Source organism: Arachis ipaensis, chromosome B10, assembly GCF_059453495.1.
Source record: "Arachis ipaensis isolate K30076 ecotype BB chromosome B10, ASM5945349v1, whole genome shotgun sequence".
Taxonomy (NCBI): Eukaryota; Viridiplantae; Streptophyta; class Magnoliopsida; order Fabales; family Fabaceae; genus Arachis; species Arachis ipaensis.
The window spans coordinates 57,766,253-57,784,930 of record NC_142435.1 but is presented as its reverse complement, the minus strand read 5'-3'; the positions used below and the strand labels follow the sequence as shown (position 1 = coordinate 57,784,930).

The 18,678-nt window shown below is 40.0% G+C and overlaps 2 non-coding genes across 2 annotated transcripts; both read right to left on the bottom strand.

The window, feature by feature from the left end:
- Window positions 1-1,193: 1,193 nt before the first annotated feature.
- Window positions 1,194-1,297, bottom strand: LOC148580174 (small nucleolar RNA R71). Its single transcript, XR_015895669.1, has one exon. It is a non-coding gene; the product is annotated as a small nucleolar RNA R71 (small nucleolar RNA).
- A 9,444-nt stretch (window positions 1,298-10,741) lies between these two features.
- On the bottom strand, window positions 10,742-10,845 carry LOC148580173 (small nucleolar RNA R71). The gene has a single exon (XR_015895656.1). It is a non-coding gene; the product is annotated as a small nucleolar RNA R71 (small nucleolar RNA).
- Window positions 10,846-18,678: the final 7,833 nt, after the last annotated feature.

Genomic DNA, 18,678 nt, shown 5'->3' with positions numbered 1-18,678 from the left:
ATTCATGCAATCACCCCCATTCCCTTTTAATTTGAGCAATCTAGCTTCTGCTCTTTAATTCATGCAATTTAAGATTCCGCCATTTAAATTTCTTGTCATTTACGTTTCCCGCCAATTTTACATTCTGCAATTCTCATCTAAATCTTGATTCCGCTCAACTAGAACAAACTTCTAATCCGAATTGCTCACTCAACCAATCCTTGTGGGATTCGACCTCACTCTATTGTGAGTTTTTACTTGACGATAACCGGTGCACTTGCCGGAAGGAATTTTGCCGATCGTGCAATTTCCTAAATCGTAGCATAACAAGTTTATGCGCATCAAGTTTATGGCGCCGTTGCCGGGGATTGGTTTTCGATTGACAATTCTCAAATTGGAAGTTAACTAGATTGAGCATTTTTTTTTTGTTTTGATTAATTCAGTACAAGTTACTTGTTGAATTTTAATTTCTGCACTCTGTTACATGCTTTCTTTCTTTATGCCTTTAAATTCAAGCAACTAACTCACTGACTCACTAACTGTTTGAATTAATTCCTCAACTGCTCTAACCATACTCTTCCATTAACCAAGAGTATTTCACTTGTTTGTTGCCTGTGCTGTGTTCTTGTATGACAGGTAGGAGAGGAGAGACATCAACTCCTCCATATACCGAACCAGAGAGGACCCTTCATAGACTGAGAAGGGAAGCAAGAGGGAAGAGAGTACTGGGAGAAGAGGAATCTGAAGGAGAATCTGAGGACAATTTTGAGGAAGCTTTTGATCTCAACATGGATAGAGAAGTTCACAACCATGAGAGAACTGATGGAAACAATGCCATTCCTGAGAGGAGGGTTCTTAGCTCATACATAAACCCAACCTCTGGGAATTGTGGTAGCAGCATACAGAAACCACCCATTCAGGCCAACAATTTTGAGCTCAAACCACAGCTAATATCACTTGTGGAGAATCATTGTTCATTTGGTGGAAGTGCTAATGAAGACCCAAACCAACATCTCACAAAATTCCTGAGAATTTGTGACACTGTGAAGTCCAATGGAGTCCAGGAAGATGCATATAAACTGCTTTTGTTCCCATTTTCACTTAGGGACAAGGCAGCTAAGTGGCTGGAATCATTCCCAAGGGGGAGCCTAACAACCTGGGACGAGGTGGAAAGCAAGTTTCTGGCACGTTTCTACCCCCCACAAAAGGTCAATAGGCTTCGATCTGAGGTTCAGACTTTTAGACAACAAGATGGTGAAACTCTCTACGAGGCATGGGAGAGATTCAAGGATTTGACAAGGAAATGCCCACCAGACATGTTCCATGACTGGGTGCAATTGCATATTTTCTATGATGGACTGTCTTATGAATCAAGGAAGGCTGAAGACCATTCATCAGGAGGTTCATTGAACAGGAAAAAGACTGTGGAAGAAGCCATTGAAGTGATTGAGACAGTGGCTGAGAATGAGTACTACTATGCATCAGAGAGACACAACACTAAGGGAGTCATGGAGCTGAACCATGTTGATACAATTCTAGACCAGAACAAGGTGTTTGCCAAGCAACTAGCAGAGCTCACCAGGAAATTAGAAATAAAACAAGTGGCTGCAATACACACACAAGATCAAGAGGAAGAAAGTACTGAAGGAGGTGATTGGGAAGAGGCTAATTATGTAGGAAATCAACAAAGGCAACCATATGATCCACATTCCAACACTTACAACCCAGGCTGGAAAAATCACCCAAACTTTGGGTGGGGAAACCAGCAAAACCAACATAACAAGTCCACATACCAAAACTCCAACCAAAGATCATACCAAGCCACACAAAACACTTACTCTCAACCACCATATCATAGCCAAAATAATCAACCTGCTCAACCTAATCCGAACCAACAATTTCAAGATCAATTAAACAGGATAGAAGGAATGCTTGCAACCATGAGTCAAGACATAACCGAATTGAAAGCTTTTAAGGAAGAAGTAAATTCTAACCTGCAAAACCAAGGAGCTGCCATCCAGACGCTAGAAAATCAAATTGCGTATTTGTCTAAGCAAACCCCTGGGACAAGCGTTTCTCATGCTGCCAAGGCTATTGCAAGGGAAGAATGTAAGGCCATAACCCTCAGAAGCGGAAAGAATCTAAAGGAGATCTCAAAGGAAACCACAGAGGATGAAGCAAAGGAAAATGTGAGAGATAAGGAACAAGGACAATCTTTTACATCGTCTGCAACAAAAGAAAAAGAAAAAGAGGTCCTGAAGCCTTATACACCTAAAGCACCATATCCTCAACGTTTGATGAAAAGTGAAAAGGATGGCCAATTCTCCAGGTTCTTGGAGATTTTCAAGAAGCTTCAAATCAACATTCCGTTTGCTGAGGCAATAGAGCAAATGCCACTCTATGCAAAATTCTTAAAGGAATTAATGACCAAGAAAAGAAGCTGGAGAAACGAGGAAACTGTGTTGTTAACTGAAGAATGCAGTGCCATCATCCAGCACAAATTGCCTCAGAAATTGAAGGATCCAGGCAGTTTCCAAATCCCCTGCATCATAGGAGAAGTCATGGTGGAGAAGGCCTTGTGTGACTTAGGGGCCAGTATCAATTTGATGTCTCTAACAATGATGAGAAGAATGAAGATTGAGGAAGCCAAACCAACAAGAATGGCCCTCCAATTGGCAGATCGAACTTTTAAATTCCCTCATGGGATAGTTGAGGATTTGTTGGTGAAGGTGGGAGATTTTATATTTCCTGCCGATTTTGTGGTGTTAGATATGGAGGAAGAAGCCAAAGCTTCAATAATCCTGGGAAGACCCTTCCTGGCTACTGCTGGAGCCATCATAGATGTACAAAAGGGTGAACTCACTCTTAGACTACATGATGAGAAATTGGTGTTTAACGTATTCAAAGCAATGAGCTATCCATCAGAATCACTAAGGGAATGCATGAGGGTGGATGTAGTGGACATTGCAGTACAAGAAACTTTTGAGGAAACAACAAAGGAAGTGGCAGAGGAGGAGTTCACCAAAGACATAGAAGTTAGTGACATCAAGGCTGCTGAAACAACCATGCCAAACATGCCAGAGATAGTGAAAGAAGAGAAGGAAGCACCAAAACCTGAGCTCAAAGCATTGCCCCCTAATCTCAAGTATGCATACTTGGGTAGTGATGAGAGTCATCCTGTTATCATTAGCTCTGCCCTTAGTCAAGAACAGGAAGAAGAATTGATCAAGGTGCTACAAACTCATCAAGATGCCATTGGATGGACCCTAGCTGATTTGAAGGGGATAAGTTCATCCATATGCATGCATAAAATCTTGTTAGAAGAGGATGCTAGACCCTCCATCCAAGCTCAGAGAAGATTGAATCCCGTCATGAAAGAAGTGGTACAAAAGGAGGTCATGAAGTTATGGCAGGCAGGGGTAATCTACCCCATTTCTGATAGCCCATGGGTTAGTCCCATCCATGTAGTTCCCAAGAAAGGTGGCATAACTGTGGTGCCAAATGAGAGGAACGAACTCATACCCACAAGAACTGTCACTGGGTGGAGGATGTGCATAGACTACAGGAAGCTCAATGAAGCCACCAGAAAAGATCATTTCCCACTCCCATTCATGGATCAGATGCTTGAAAGGCTTGCAGGACATGCTTACTATTGCTTCTTGGATGGATACTCAGGCTATAATCAGATAGTAGTTGATCCTAGAGATCAAGAGAAAACATCATTTGTTTGTCCATATGGAGTTTTTGCTTATAGACGCATGCCCTTTGGATTGTGCAATGCACCTGCCACTTTCCAAAGATGCATGCTGTCCATCTTTTCGGACATGATTGAAAAATTTATTGAGGTCTTCATGGATGATTTTTCTGTGTTTGGAGATTCTTTTCCCAGCTGCCTACACCACCTTGCCTTGGTGCTTAAGAGGTGCCAAGAGACTAACCTAGTATTAAACTGGGAAAAATGTCATTTCATGGTCACAGAAGGAATAGTCCTTGGCCACAAAATCTCTAATAGAGGCATGGAGGTGGACAGAGCTAAGGTGGAAATCATTGAAAAACTACCTCCACCAAGTAATGTCAAGGCAGTTAGGAGTTTTTTGGGACACGCTGGGTTTTACAGAAGGTTTATTAGAGACTTTTCTAAAATAGCCAAACCTTTGAGTAACTTGCTTGTCTCTGATACACCCTTTGTATTTGATAAAAATTGCATGCTAGCCTATGAACTTTTGAAGCAAAAACTTTCCTCTGCACCTATCATTGCCCCACCTGATTGGAACTTACCTTTTGAACTGATGTGTGATGCATCAGACCTTGCTATTGGGGCAGTGTTAGGACAAAGGAAAGATAATTTGGTACATGTGATTTATTATGCCAGTAAAGTCTTGAATGCTAACCAAAGTAATTACACAACCACTGAAAAAGAACTCTTGGCAATAGTCTTTGCATTTGACAAATTTAGATCCTATCTCATTGGATCTAAAGTCATTGTCTTCACTGATCATTCAGCTTTAAAATACTTACTTGCTAAACAAGAATCCAAACCAAGACTTATTAGATGGGTTCTTTTGTTGCAGGAATTTGACATTGAAATCAAAGACAAGAAGGGTGTAGAGAACAAGGTGGCAGACCATTTATCAAGGATACCATGTGAAGAAGGAAGCGCACAAAGCACACATATAAATGAGTGCTTTCCTGATGAACAACTCATGGTAATTCACAAAGCACCCTGGTTTGCAGACATAGCAAACTTCAAGGCCATTGGGAGTTTGCCGTTGGAATTTAACAAGCATCAAAGGAAGAAATTGGTAAATGATGCCAAATACTTCATCTGGGACGAACCATACTTGTTCAAAAAATGTTCCGATGGCATACTCAGAAGATACATATCAGAGGAAGAAGGAAGGGAAGTCTTATGGGACTGCCATGGCTCCACTTATGGAGGACATTTTGCAGGAGAAAGAACAGCAGCTAAGGTGTTGCAGTGTGGTTTTTATTGGCCCACTATCTTCAAAGATGCAAAGGAACTAGTGAAGCACTGCCATGAATGCCAGAAAGCGGGGAACCTGCCAAGAAGAAATGAAATGCCACAACAATTCATTCTGGAACTTGAATTGTTTGATGTATGGGGGATAGATTTCATGGGACCCTTTCCCTCCTCATACTCAAATAATTACATTCTTGTGGCAGTAGACTATGTCTCCAAATGGGTTGAAGCAATAGCAACTCCAACCAATGATAATAAGGTAGTCATGAACTTCCTCAGAAAACACATTTTTTGCCGTTTTGGGGTTCCAAGAGCAATCATCAGTGATGGAGGAAGCCACTTCTGCAACAAACCATTAGAGGCATTGCTTCTAAAATATGGAGTCAAACACAAGGTAGCCACACCATACCATCCACAAACAAGTGGGCAAGCCGAAATATCTAACAGAGAACTCAAAAGGATCCTGGAAAAGACTGTGGGAACTTCAAGGAAGGACTGGTCGATTAAGCTAGATGATGCTCTTTGGGCATATAGGACAGCTTTCAAAACACCAATTGGAATGTCTTCTTACCAACTAGTATACGGAAAAGCTTGCCATTTGCCACTGGAGTTGGAGCACAAGGCATACTGGGCCTTGAAACTTTTGAACTTGGACAGCAAAGCTGCTGGAGAAAGAAGGATGTTGCAAATTCAAGAGTTGGAAGAGTTCAGAGCTGAAGCTTATGAGAATGCCAAAATTTACAAAGAAAGAGCAAAGAAGAAGCATGACAGCAACATAGCCCCAAGGAAATTTGAAGAAGGACAAAAAGTATTGCTCTACAATTCTAGGCTGAAGCTATTTCTAGGGAAGCTAAAATCAAGGTGGTCTGGACCATTCCTTGTCACCAAGGTCTCCAAATATGGACAAGTAGAAATCATGGAAGAAAAGTCACAACGAACCTTCATTGTGAACGGTCAAAGACTCAAACATTACTTGGGAGATGTGGAGGAGAAGGACAAGGTTAAATATCACCTCAACTGAGGAAGCTGACCGTCAAGCTAATGACGTTAAAGAAGCGCTTGTTGGGAGGCAACCCAACCTGAGGTAATACCCTTTTGCTGTTTCTTTCATTTGTTTCAATAAAAAGGGTGAAGTAGTTTCTGTGCATTGCAAAGAATTTAGTTTGGTGTTTCACACCAAACAATGAATTCGTGGATCAATAATTCAAAGGGGAATGTGTGACTCTAAGTTTGGTGTTCCACCATAAAGATCAACTGAACACAACAACCTTTGAATTATATGAAAGGAACAACCATTCTAAGCAGTCACAGAAATGCTTAAAACCCTTAGCAGCAACTTCATTCCAAAGAGAACTCAAGGATTCAAAGAACAGAGAAGTAAGTGGGAGACTAAGTTTGGTGTTCACACACCAACTTAAGACTCAGATACTTACCCACACATAGTTGAGCTAACCACTCAAGTGCTTGAGAAGCAAGCAACTTCATCACTCTTTGTAGGAAAGGAAACAAGGATCTTAAAACATGAAGCAACAATTAGGAGAAGAAGAAGAAATCAAAGTGTTTCCTGGCAACAAAGAGAAAACAAGGAATTTCACAAGGTGGTATTGTTCCTTGATAATTCTTTAAAAAGGGCAAACAAAAGCATGCTTGTTCTGGTTTAAACTGTAAATGTTGAACCTTTCTGGAATGTGAAGTTTTTAGTATATTTGTCTGTTTATTGCTTTGAATAAAGTGAACGCCTAGATGTTTGGATATAACTTCACTTTCTTAAACAAGTGCTTGCCATGCTTGTTCTGTTTCCAAAAATAAAAGAAAAGTTTGAACAAAAGTAACTTGGCTCAATTAGTGACAAATCAAGTAGAATTAAGTGGTGGTATGCATGCTTGATTGTTTAGTCAGATCACTGGAATTAGAGTGTAGAATTATCATTTTTTGTGTAGAAATTGAAAACTGTCTATGGATCTTGATGAATAAATGTCTCTGGCCATGAAAAAGAAAGAAAAAGAAGAAGAAAAAGCCACTGAAAAAGGGCAACCAAAAAGCAAGAAAATTGAGAAAATAAGCTAGGCACCAATGGTTTAAACTTCTGAGACAAATGCCTGTGGTGTTTATGTATTAAGGATATGCTTGGATGAATAGGTTCTGAGGAGTGTTTCAACACTTGGTAACTTGGGTTAACTAACCCGGGATTATCAACCAAAAGTCCATTATCAAGAGCAACCTAAATACAAAACATTTAGTCACACAAAGAGGTGCTGGGCACCAATGTCTCAAGAAGAAATGTGAACTAAAATGCCTGAAGTGGATATGTGTAGTGCACTGATAAGAAAAAGAAAATGCCAAAGGCTTGTGCAACACATGACACCAAGCAAACAAGGAGCAAAGGAGCTCTAAGAAAAAGAAAAGAAAAACAAAGAAGAGAAAAGTGCCAAGGACATAAGAATAACAAGAGGCCATAGCAGTGTTTGATGGATGCAATGAAAAAGTGATAATCTTACCTGATAAGAATGAAAAAGTGATGCTGCAACTTTCTGCATAAAACCCTTCTGATGAACTTCAAATGCTTGCTAATATAGCCAATGTAATTGCTTTCTGTTTCATACTTTCTTCTCAAATAACTCAGGACTTGCTTAGGGACAAGCAAGTATTAAGTTTGGTGTTGTGATACCAAGGCATCTTAGGCTAGTTTCACTAGCTTTTTTTTGATAGTTTTAGTTGTTTTATGCATTTTCTTGAGCTTAAAGTAACCAAGAATGGTTAAAAGAATAACAAAGCAATGAACCATCCAAACAGTATGATTTTGATGCAAATTCCATGAGTTTTAGTTATATTACTTGAATGCTATGAATGGAAGATTTCTCATGAAATTTTGCAAGACTTTGATGCAATTGTTTGGATGATTTCAGGGAAGAAGAGGCTAGGCAAGGAAGCAACAAAATCAATAAAGGAAGCTTGAATATCACATGTGGAGTTTAAGTTCCAGTTTAAGCCTAAACTGGAGCTTAAACGCCAGAATCATGAAGGCTAAGAAATGCTGAAACTGAAGTTTAACCTCCAGTTTAACCTTAAACTGGAGGTTAAACGCCAGAAATGGGAATGCACCAGGGAGCCATTTCCACGTTTAAGCTCCAGTTTAACCTTAAACTGGAGCTTAAACGTGTTCGACCAAGTTTTCTCCTCCAGGGTTGCTTTCTCCATTTCCACGTTTAAGCTCCAGTTTAACCTTAAACTGGAGCTTAAACGTGTTCGACACCTCCAGGGCTACCTTTCTCAGCTTCCACGTTTAAGCTCCAGTTTAACCTTAAACTGGAGCTTAAACGTGTTCGACCTCCCAGATGGCTTTCTCTATTTCCACGTTTAAGCTCCAGTTTAACCTTAAACTGGAGCTTAAACGTGTTCGACCTCCAGGGCTGCCTTTCCTATCTCCACGTTTAAGCTTCAGTTTAACCTTAAACTGAAGCTTAAACGTGTTCGACTAAGTCACCCTCCAGGGCTGCCTTCTTCCATTTCCACGTTTAAGCTTCAGTTTAACCTTAAACTGAAGCTTAAACGTGCTTCCACAAAAGGCATCACTGGAAGTGTCTGGCGTTTAAGCTACAGTTTAAGCTTAAACTGCAACTTAAACGCCACTCTTGGAAAAGGTTTCTGGGCCAAAAATATTGCGGTTTAAGTTAGTATTTGAGCACAAACATTAACTTAAATTTACTCTGGTATGAAACCCAATTGAATATCATGGTTTATGGGATTGGGCCTGAAGGATTGATGAGTCTGAAATTTCAATTTATTGAGTCATGTGTCATTATTTGATTATCACTAAGTTGGCTCAATGAATGTTACAGAATTTGGATCAACAGCCTCATCAAGATTATGGATCATAAACCCAAGGCAAAAGGAAAGCAGGGAGAGGCCTCAAAGCCCAAGAAACACAACAGAAGCTCAATATAGAAAGTGTATAAATAGGATAGAATTTAAGTTAGGAAGGACTTTTACCTTTTCATTTGGCTAGTTTTCATATCTTTGTAATTGAATTCAGAGCTATGACTCACTAAACCCCCTTTCATTGGGTTAGGGAGCTCTATTGTAATTCAATGAATCAATAATAGTTTATCTTCTTCTTCAATCTTTTCTCTTGAATTTTGTTAGAAAGCTTCTCGATCTAATTCCATTGGGTAGTTGTCTTGGGAAAGAAACTACCCATAATTGGAATCCTTCGGAACCTTGGGAAAGGAATGGAGGATTCATGCTAGAGAAGCTTTCTCACAGTGAATTGGATTGGGGTTTGGATGGATATTGTGACATGTAATCCTACCAAATTGTGGTTCATGAAACTGTGTGGTATAATCAGTGATCGAGCATCATCTCTTCTTATGAACATTTAAACCAAGGGATTGGGAATTTGTTTGTTTTTAGAGAGAATTGGTGAGCCAAGGGATTGGGATCCAATCATATAAGATTGCCAAGCAAAATTTAATGAACGCATTGCTTGAGGAAGAGATAAACATGTTTTGATTCGGAGATCTCAATATCTCCTATAACCCAATGAATTCCCCATTTCTGATTTCCACTTTCTCTTTACATTCTGCAATTACATTCATGCAATCACCCCCATTCCCTTTTAATTTGAGCAATCTAGCTTCTGCTCTTTAATTCATGCAATTTAAGATTCCGCCATTTAAATTTCTTGTCATTTACGTTTCCCGCCAATTTTACATTCTGCAATTCTCATCTAAATCTTGATTCCGCTCAACTAGAACAAACTTCTAATCCGAATTGCTCACTCAACCAATCCTTGTGGGATTCGACCTCACTCTATTGTGAGTTTTTACTTGACGATAACCGGTGCACTTGCCGGAAGGAATTTTGCCGATCGTGCAATTTCCTAAATCGTAGCATAACAAGTTTATGCGCATCAAGTTTATGGCGCCGTTGCCGGGGATTGGTTTTCGATTGACAATTCTCAAATTGGAAGTTAACTAGATTGAGCATTTTTTTTTGTTTTGATTAATTCAGTACAAGTTACTTGTTGAATTTTAATTTCTGCACTCTGTTACATGCTTTCTTTCTTTATGCCTTTAAATTCAAGCAACTAACTCACTGACTCACTAACTGTTTGAATTAATTCCTCAACTGCTCTAACCATACTCTTCCATTAACCAAGAGTATTTCACTTGTTTGTTGCCTGTGCTGTGTTCTTGTATGACAGGTAGGAGAGGAGAGACATCAACTCCTCCATATACCGAACCAGAGAGGACCCTTCATAGACTGAGAAGGGAAGCAAGAGGGAAGAGAGTACTGGGAGAAGAGGAATCTGAAGGAGAATCTGAGGACAATTTTGAGGAAGCTTTTGATCTCAACATGGATAGAGAAGTTCACAACCATGAGAGAACTGATGGAAACAATGCCATTCCTGAGAGGAGGGTTCTTAGCTCATACATAAACCCAACCTCTGGGAATTGTGGTAGCAGCATACAGAAACCACCCATTCAGGCCAACAATTTTGAGCTCAAACCACAGCTAATATCACTTGTGGAGAATCATTGTTCATTTGGTGGAAGTGCTAATGAAGACCCAAACCAACATCTCACAAAATTCCTGAGAATTTGTGACACTGTGAAGTCCAATGGAGTCCAGGAAGATGCATATAAACTGCTTTTGTTCCCATTTTCACTTAGGGACAAGGCAGCTAAGTGGCTGGAATCATTCCCAAGGGGGAGCCTAACAACCTGGGACGAGGTGGAAAGCAAGTTTCTGGCACGTTTCTACCCCCCACAAAAGGTCAATAGGCTTCGATCTGAGGTTCAGACTTTTAGACAACAAGATGGTGAAACTCTCTACGAGGCATGGGAGAGATTCAAGGATTTGACAAGGAAATGCCCACCAGACATGTTCCATGACTGGGTGCAATTGCATATTTTCTATGATGGACTGTCTTATGAATCAAGGAAGGCTGAAGACCATTCATCAGGAGGTTCATTGAACAGGAAAAAGACTGTGGAAGAAGCCATTGAAGTGATTGAGACAGTGGCTGAGAATGAGTACTACTATGCATCAGAGAGACACAACACTAAGGGAGTCATGGAGCTGAACCATGTTGATACAATTCTAGACCAGAACAAGGTGTTTGCCAAGCAACTAGCAGAGCTCACCAGGAAATTAGAAATAAAACAAGTGGCTGCAATACACACACAAGATCAAGAGGAAGAAAGTACTGAAGGAGGTGATTGGGAAGAGGCTAATTATGTAGGAAATCAACAAAGGCAACCATATGATCCACATTCCAACACTTACAACCCAGGCTGGAAAAATCACCCAAACTTTGGGTGGGGAAACCAGCAAAACCAACATAACAAGTCCACATACCAAAACTCCAACCAAAGATCATACCAAGCCACACAAAACACTTACTCTCAACCACCATATCATAGCCAAAATAATCAACCTGCTCAACCTAATCCGAACCAACAATTTCAAGATCAATTAAACAGGATAGAAGGAATGCTTGCAACCATGAGTCAAGACATAACCGAATTGAAAGCTTTTAAGGAAGAAGTAAATTCTAACCTGCAAAACCAAGGAGCTGCCATCCAGACGCTAGAAAATCAAATTGCGTATTTGTCTAAGCAAACCCCTGGGACAAGCGTTTCTCATGCTGCCAAGGCTATTGCAAGGGAAGAATGTAAGGCCATAACCCTCAGAAGCGGAAAGAATCTAAAGGAGATCTCAAAGGAAACCACAGAGGATGAAGCAAAGGAAAATGTGAGAGATAAGGAACAAGGACAATCTTTTACATCGTCTGCAACAAAAGAAAAAGAAAAAGAGGTCCTGAAGCCTTATACACCTAAAGCACCATATCCTCAACGTTTGATGAAAAGTGAAAAGGATGGCCAATTCTCCAGGTTCTTGGAGATTTTCAAGAAGCTTCAAATCAACATTCCGTTTGCTGAGGCAATAGAGCAAATGCCACTCTATGCAAAATTCTTAAAGGAATTAATGACCAAGAAAAGAAGCTGGAGAAACGAGGAAACTGTGTTGTTAACTGAAGAATGCAGTGCCATCATCCAGCACAAATTGCCTCAGAAATTGAAGGATCCAGGCAGTTTCCAAATCCCCTGCATCATAGGAGAAGTCATGGTGGAGAAGGCCTTGTGTGACTTAGGGGCCAGTATCAATTTGATGTCTCTAACAATGATGAGAAGAATGAAGATTGAGGAAGCCAAACCAACAAGAATGGCCCTCCAATTGGCAGATCGAACTTTTAAATTCCCTCATGGGATAGTTGAGGATTTGTTGGTGAAGGTGGGAGATTTTATATTTCCTGCCGATTTTGTGGTGTTAGATATGGAGGAAGAAGCCAAAGCTTCAATAATCCTGGGAAGACCCTTCCTGGCTACTGCTGGAGCCATCATAGATGTACAAAAGGGTGAACTCACTCTTAGACTACATGATGAGAAATTGGTGTTTAACGTATTCAAAGCAATGAGCTATCCATCAGAATCACTAAGGGAATGCATGAGGGTGGATGTAGTGGACATTGCAGTACAAGAAACTTTTGAGGAAACAACAAAGGAAGTGGCAGAGGAGGAGTTCACCAAAGACATAGAAGTTAGTGACATCAAGGCTGCTGAAACAACCATGCCAAACATGCCAGAGATAGTGAAAGAAGAGAAGGAAGCACCAAAACCTGAGCTCAAAGCATTGCCCCCTAATCTCAAGTATGCATACTTGGGTAGTGATGAGAGTCATCCTGTTATCATTAGCTCTGCCCTTAGTCAAGAACAGGAAGAAGAATTGATCAAGGTGCTACAAACTCATCAAGATGCCATTGGATGGACCCTAGCTGATTTGAAGGGGATAAGTTCATCCATATGCATGCATAAAATCTTGTTAGAAGAGGATGCTAGACCCTCCATCCAAGCTCAGAGAAGATTGAATCCCGTCATGAAAGAAGTGGTACAAAAGGAGGTCATGAAGTTATGGCAGGCAGGGGTAATCTACCCCATTTCTGATAGCCCATGGGTTAGTCCCATCCATGTAGTTCCCAAGAAAGGTGGCATAACTGTGGTGCCAAATGAGAGGAACGAACTCATACCCACAAGAACTGTCACTGGGTGGAGGATGTGCATAGACTACAGGAAGCTCAATGAAGCCACCAGAAAAGATCATTTCCCACTCCCATTCATGGATCAGATGCTTGAAAGGCTTGCAGGACATGCTTACTATTGCTTCTTGGATGGATACTCAGGCTATAATCAGATAGTAGTTGATCCTAGAGATCAAGAGAAAACATCATTTGTTTGTCCATATGGAGTTTTTGCTTATAGACGCATGCCCTTTGGATTGTGCAATGCACCTGCCACTTTCCAAAGATGCATGCTGTCCATCTTTTCGGACATGATTGAAAAATTTATTGAGGTCTTCATGGATGATTTTTCTGTGTTTGGAGATTCTTTTCCCAGCTGCCTACACCACCTTGCCTTGGTGCTTAAGAGGTGCCAAGAGACTAACCTAGTATTAAACTGGGAAAAATGTCATTTCATGGTCACAGAAGGAATAGTCCTTGGCCACAAAATCTCTAATAGAGGCATGGAGGTGGACAGAGCTAAGGTGGAAATCATTGAAAAACTACCTCCACCAAGTAATGTCAAGGCAGTTAGGAGTTTTTTGGGACACGCTGGGTTTTACAGAAGGTTTATTAGAGACTTTTCTAAAATAGCCAAACCTTTGAGTAACTTGCTTGTCTCTGATACACCCTTTGTATTTGATAAAAATTGCATGCTAGCCTATGAACTTTTGAAGCAAAAACTTTCCTCTGCACCTATCATTGCCCCACCTGATTGGAACTTACCTTTTGAACTGATGTGTGATGCATCAGACCTTGCTATTGGGGCAGTGTTAGGACAAAGGAAAGACAATTTGGTACATGTGATTTATTATGCCAGTAAAGTCTTGAATGCTAACCAAAGGAATTACACAACCACTGAAAAAGAACTCTTGGCAATAGTCTTTGCATTTGACAAATTTAGATCCTATCTCATTGGATCTAAAGTCATTGTCTTCACTGATCATTCAGCTTTAAAATACTTACTTGCTAAACAAGAATCCAAACCAAGACTTATTAGATGGGTTCTTTTGTTGCAGGAATTTGACATTGAAATCAAAGACAAGAAGGGTGTAGAGAACAAGGTGGCAGACCATTTATCAAGGATACCATGTGAAGAAGGAAGTGCACAAAGCACACATATAAATGAGTGCTTTCCTGATGAACAACTCATGGTAATTCACAAAGCACCCTGGTTTGCAGACATAGCAAACTTCAAGGCCATTGGGAGTTTGCCGTTGGAATTTAACAAGCATCAAAGGAAGAAATTGGTAAATGATGCCAAATACTTCATCTGGGACGAACCATACTTGTTCAAAAAATGTTCCGATGGCATACTCAGAAGATGCATATCAGAGGAAGAAGGAAGGGAAGTCTTATGGGACTGCCATGGCTCCACTTATGGAGGACATTTTGCAGGAGAAAGAACAGCAGCTAAGGTGTTGCAGTGTGGTTTTTATTGGCCCACTATCTTCAAAGATGCAAAGGAACTAGTGAAGCACTGCCATGAATGCCAGAAAGCGGGGAACCTGCCAAGAAGAAATGAAATGCCACAACAATTCATTCTGGAACTTGAATTGTTTGATGTATGGGGGATAGATTTCATGGGACCCTTTCCCTCCTCATACTCAAATAATTACATTCTTGTGGCAGTAGACTATGTCTCCAAATGGGTTGAAGCAATAGCAACTCCAACCAATGATAATAAGGTAGTCATGAACTTCCTCAGAAAACACATTTTTTGCCGTTTTGGGGTTCCAAGAGCAATCATCAGTGATGGAGGAAGCCACTTCTGCAACAAACCATTAGAGGCATTGCTTCTAAAATATGGAGTCAAACACAAGGTAGCCACACCATACCATCCACAAACAAGTGGGCAAGCCGAAATATCTAACAGAGAACTCAAAAGGATCCTGGAAAAGACTGTGGGAACTTCAAGGAAGGACTGGTCGATTAAGCTAGATGATGCTCTTTGGGCATATAGGACAGCTTTCAAAACACCAATTGGAATGTCTCCTTACCAACTAGTATACGAAAAAGCTTGCCATTTGCCACTGGAGTTGGAGCACAAGGCATACTGGGCCTTGAAACTTTTGAACTTGGACAGCAAAGCTGCTGGAGAAAGAAGGATGTTGCAAATTCAAGAGTTGGAAGAGTTCAGAGCTGAAGCTTATGAGAATGCCAAAATTTACAAAGAAAGAGCAAAGAAGAAGCATGACAGCAACATAGCCCCAAGGAAATTTGAAGAAGGACAAAAAGTATTGCTCTACAATTCTAGGCTGAAGCTATTTCTAGGGAAGCTAAAATCAAGGTGGTCTGGACCATTCCTTGTCACCAAGGTCTCCAAATATGGACAAGTAGAAATCATGGAAGAAAAGTCACAACGAACCTTCATTGTGAACGGTCAAAGACTCAAACATTACTTGGGAGATGTGGAGGAGAAGGACAAGGTTAAATATCACCTCAACTGAGGAAGCTGACCGTCAAGCTAATGACGTTAAAGAAGCGCTTGTTGGGAGGCAACCCAACCTGAGGTAATACCCTTTTGCTGTTTCTTTTATTTGTTTCAATAAAAAGGGTGAAGTAGTTTCTGTGCATTGCAAAGAATTTAGTTTGGTGTTTCACACCAAACAATGAATTCGTGGATCAATAATTCAAAGGGGAATGTGTGACTCTAAGTTTGGTGTTCCACCATAAAGATCAACTGAACACAACAACCTTTGAATTATATGAAAGGAACAACCATTCTAAGCAGTCACAGAAATGCTTAAAACCCTTAGCAGCAACTTCATTCCAAAGAGAACTCAAGGATTCAAAGAACAGAGAAGTAAGTGGGAGACTAAGTTTGGTGTTCACACACCAACTTAAGACTCAGATACTTACCCACACATAGTTGAGCTAACCACTCAAGTGCTTGAGAAGCAAGCAACTTCATCACTCTTTGCAGGAAAGGAAACAAGGATCTTAAAACATGAAGCAACAATTAGGAGAAGAAGAAGAAATCAAAGTGTTTCCTGGCAACAAAGAGAAAACAAGGAATTTCACAAGGTGGTATTGTTCCTTGATAATTCTTTAAAAAGGGCAAACAAAAGCATGCTTGTTCTGGTTTAAACTGTAAATGTTGAACCTTTCTGGAATGTGAAGTTTTTAGTATATTTGTCTGTTTATTGCTTTGAATAAAGTGAACGCCTAGATGTTTGGATATAACTTCACTTTCTTAAACAAGTGCTTGCCATGCTTGTTCTGTTTCCAAAAATAAAAGAAAAGTTTGAACAAAAGTAACTTGGCTCAATTAGTGACAAATCAAGTAGAATTAAGTGGTGGTATGCATGCTTGATTGTTTAGTCAGATCACTGGAATTAGAGTGTAGAATTATCATTTTTTGTGTAGAAATTGAAAACTGTCTATGGATCTTGATGAATAAATGTCTCTGGCCATGAAAAAGAAAGAAAAAGAAGAAGAAAAAGCCACTGAAAAAGGGCAACCAAAAAGCAAGAAAATTGAGAAAATAAGCTAGGCACCAATGGTTTGAACTTCTGAGACAAATGCCTGTGGTGTTTATGTATTAAGGATATGCTTGGATGAATAGGTTCTGAGGAGTGTTTCAACACTTGGTAACTTGGGTTAACTAACCCGGGATTATCAACCAAAAGTCCATTATCAAGAGCAACCTAAATACAAAACATTTAGTCACACAAAGAGGTGCTGGGCACCAATGTCTCAAGAAGAAATGTGAACTAAAATGCCTGAAGTGGATATGTGTAGTGCACTGATAAGAAAAAGAAAATGCCAAAGGCTTGTGCAACACATGACACCAAGCAAACAAGGAGCAAAGGAGCTCTAAGAAAAAGAAAAGAAAAACAAAGAAGAGAAAAGTGCCAAGGACATAAGAATAACAAGAGGCCATAGCAGTGTTTGATGGATGCAATGAAAAAGTGATAATCTTACCTGATAAGAATGAAAAAGTGATGCTGCAACTTTCTGCATAAAACCCTTTTGATGAACTTCAAATGCTTGCTAATATAGCCAATGTAATTGCTTTCTGTTTCATACTTTCTTCTCAAATAACTCAGGACTTGCTTAGGGACAAGCAAGTATTAAGTTTGGTGTTGTGATACCAAGGCATCTTAGGCTAGTTTCACTAGCTTTTTTTTGATAGTTTTAGTTGTTTTATGCATTTTCTTGAGCTTAAAGTAACCAAGAATGGTTAAAAGAATAACAAAGCAATGAACCATCCAAACAGTATGATTTTGATGCAAATTCCATGAGTTTTAGTTATATTACTTGAATGCTATGAATGGAAGATTTCTCATGAAATTTTGCAAGACTTTGATGCAATTGTTTGGATGATTTCAGGGAAGAAGAGGCTAGGCAAGGAAGCAACAAAATCAATAAAGGAAGCTTGAATATCACATGTGGAGTTTAAGTTCCAGTTTAAGCCTAAACTGGAGCTTAAACGCCAGAATCATGAAGGCTAAGAAATGCTGAAACTGAAGTTTAACCTCCAGTTTAACCTTAAACTGGAGGTTAAACGCCAGAAATGGGAATGCACCAGGGAGCCATTTCCACGTTTAAGCTCCAGTTTAACCTTAAACTGGAGCTTAAACGTGTTCGACCAAGTTTTCTCCTCCAGGGTTGCTTTCTCCATTTCCACGTTTAAGCTCCAGTTTAACCTTAAACTGGAGCTTAAACGTGTTCGACACCTCCAGGGCTACCTTTCTCAGCTTCCACGTTTAAGCTCCAGTTTAACCTTAAACTGGAGCTTAAACGTGTTCGACCTCCCAGATGGCTTTCTCTATTTCCACGTTTAAGCTCCAGTTTAACCTTAAACTGGAGCTTAAACGTGTTCGACCTCCAGGGCTGCCTTTCCTATCTCCACGTTTAAGCTTCAGTTTAACCTTAAACTGAAGCTTAAACGTGTTCGACTAAGTCACCCTCCAGGGCTGCCTTCTTCCATTTCCACGTTTAAGCTTCAGTTTAACCTTAAACTGAAGCTTAAACGTGCTTCCACAAAAGGCATCACTGGAAGTGTCTGGCGTTTAAGCTACAGTTTAAGCTTAAACTGCAACTTAAACGCCACTCTTGGAAAAGGTTTCTGGGCCAAAAATATTGCGGTTTAAGTTAGTATTTGAGCACAAACATTAACTTAAATTTACTCTGGTATGAAACCCAATTGAATATCATGGTTTATGGGATTGGGCCTGAAGGATTGATGAGTCTGAAATTTCAATTTATTGAGTCATGTGTCATTATTTGATTATCACTAAGTTGGCTCAATGAATGTTACAGAATTTGGATCAACAGCCTCATCAAGATTATGGATCATAAACCCAAGGCAAAAGGAAAGCAGGGAGAGGCCTCAAAGCCCAAGAAACACAACAGAAGCTCAATATAGAAAGTGTATAAATAGGATAGAATTTAAGTTAGGAAGGACTTTTACCTTTTCATTTGGCTAGTTTTCATATCTTTGTAATTGAATTCAGAGCTATGACTCACTAAACCCCCTTTCATTGGGTTAGGGAGCTCTATTGTAATTCAATGAATCAATAATAGTTTATCTTCTTCTTCAATCTTTTCTCTTGAATTTTGTTAGAAAGCTTCTCGATCTAATTCCATTGGG